This window comes from Zingiber officinale, chromosome 7A (assembly GCF_018446385.1).
Source record: "Zingiber officinale cultivar Zhangliang chromosome 7A, Zo_v1.1, whole genome shotgun sequence".
Classification (NCBI taxonomy): domain Eukaryota; kingdom Viridiplantae; phylum Streptophyta; class Magnoliopsida; order Zingiberales; family Zingiberaceae; genus Zingiber; species Zingiber officinale.
The window spans coordinates 48,147,200-48,149,730 of record NC_055998.1 but is presented as its reverse complement, the minus strand read 5'-3'; the positions used below and the strand labels follow the sequence as shown (position 1 = coordinate 48,149,730).

Here is a 2,531-nt window from a genome sequence, read left to right as displayed (position 1 = left end):
TAGACATACAAACACAAGAAACAATATACATAAGTGAAGAAATAAATGTGCTAGTATTTTCACTTGAGAACAAGTCAGCAGTAATAGTGTGGGTAATGCAACTCAAAATGACTCAAAAATTTTATTTTGATCAAAATCTAAATTTAATTATCAAAATCTGCACTATAACCTAATATATATGCATCTAAGTATGCATCCCCCAGATTTAAACTTTTCATTGTCCCAATGAAAATAAAGTCAAATATGAAGGAGAGTTAAGGTTAAAGGAGATACCAAGTGAGACATGACAAGTTAATGAGTCAATCAAGTTCTGAAATTACTCTATTATCCTCAAGCCTCCTAAACAATGTATCCTTAAAAAGAAGTATGGACAAGAAAAACTAAGTAAAGGCATTAGGTTAAGAAAAGAGAAAAGAAAATAATTAAAATAATAACAAGGAAGAAACTTGGATTGCCTCCCAAGAAGCGCTTGTTTTAGGTCCTAAGCTCAACCACCTCATTAGACTCATTGAAATCTCACTCTTAGAGGGTAAGATATTTCAACATCCTCTTACTAAGGGCTCTTATTATGGAGAGAGCATTCAACATAGGAGCTATAATGTAAAGTAACTCTCTCTCCATCGCCATCTTCTTAAAAGTTCTTTCAGGTGATTGAAGATGGTCCAAATTGAGCTTTTATTTTTTAGTCCATGTGAACACTGCACACCCAAAAGAAAAACAAATCTCCCACATGCATGTTCTATAAGATAGAACCAGAACTATATCAAGATAAGCTGAATAAGTAATAAAAACTGAATCACATCCAACAAAGTCAATTATAGGTACCTCTATACAATTTTCTAAAATATCACAAGAAATACTAACCTTGCTTTGCTGAGAGGTACCTGAAACTTCTAAAAATGTGGGTGTGACTTCTTCTAAATCAAATGATGGTTCTGGCTCTGGCTCAGGTGTTGGTACAACTAAAGGTGGTAATTCTTGAGATTCTGCTATCTTTGCATATGTCCCTACATATTGATCCACCACATGTTCAATCCTTGCTATTCTCATAGTCTCTGAGGGTTGTGTGGACAAAGGACGTAATTCTTGAGATGTTACTTCCACAACACAGCTCTCTACACTTCCTTCCATATCATTAACATCAACACATGTGGTGGAGAATATTCCCACATCAAATTTTTAGTAGGAGAATCAACTACAAGAGAGTCAATAACTTCACTTGCAGCCTTACATTGATCTACCTCATCACATTCATCATCTAAAAATTCAATTTCACTACAATGCCCTATAAAATCAGGAGGTAGATGTGAAAACATGTTGACCACTGCATTATCATTACACTCATCATCTGAAGAGTTTCCATGTTTATACACATCAAGATATCTACACTCACCCCTATTAGTATCACAAAATTTGTCAAAGTCTTTGTTTTCTTTGGCCCCCACTAGCCTTTGTGAAAAAGGAATCCTTAGTGGAGGTCTTGGGAAGGATTGATCATTCTTTTTCCCAAGTTCCCTTTGAGCTCGTGGCAGAGGTTCAACGTGTTTGTCTGGTGATGTTATGATCAACCATTGAGGGAAAGGTATTCATGGCTTTTGGGTATTTTCTAAAGTAATGGAACTGAGTTTTTATGGTCCCCTATTATTCTTCTCCTCAATTTTGTGCAAGTCATTTACCTGAAGTTCTTCATAATACTTGCCACTTCTTAACTTCATATCATTACACTATTCACTAGACCTTATTTGGGTAGGAGGGGGACATTTTTGAACCATTTTAAAACTATACTATCAATCTTTACCTTCAACTATTTGAACCCCTCATTTTGTGACTTATAATTTTAAAAATTCTAGAATGGTTGAATTGCATTTTATTTGACAGCCTCTTTTGCCTTCATGGCTTGCACTTCTAGACTTAGCATGGGAGAATCCATCCAACTTTTATCTGACCATTCTTGGAGACTCAATATCACTTGATTAATTAATGTATATGCTTCAGCTACACTTTTGTTCATAAAAGAGACTCCAGTTGATGAATCCAATAAAGATTTATCTGAAAAAGAAATCTCCATGTAGAATATGTGCAATTATAGGCACCTTTCTAAACTATGATGAGAACACTGCTTTAATAAACTTTTGAATCTCTCACATGCTTCAAATAGAGATTCTCCATATACCTGAGCAAAACTTGTAATGCACATCCTCATATACATTATTCTGCTTGGAGAGAAAAATAATTTAGAAATGATTGCTCCAATTGTTCCCAACTTGTGATGCTTTAAGGACGAAGAGAATAAAACCAATTCTTTGCCCTATCCTTGATATTAAAAGGAAATGTCATCAACTGAATGGAAACTGCTGATACACCCTCAAGTTCACAATATCACAAAGCTCTAGGAATGTCTCAAGGTGCATATATAGGCTTTCTGATGCTTCTCCTCCAAAATTGTGATCCTGTATCATAGTAATTATGCCTAGGTTTAGTTGAAAATTTTTTGCCTCAATATGAGGTTGCACAATCGGAGATAAAAATCT

The 2,531-nt window shown here is 34.8% G+C and overlaps 1 non-coding gene across 1 annotated transcript; it reads left to right on the top strand.

The window, feature by feature from the left end:
- The first annotated feature begins 2,099 nt into the window (after positions 1 to 2,099).
- On the top strand, positions 2,100 to 2,205 carry LOC122003187. Its single transcript, XR_006117849.1, has one exon. It is a non-coding gene; the product is annotated as a small nucleolar RNA R71 (small nucleolar RNA).
- The last annotated feature ends 326 nt before the right edge of the window (positions 2,206 to 2,531 follow it).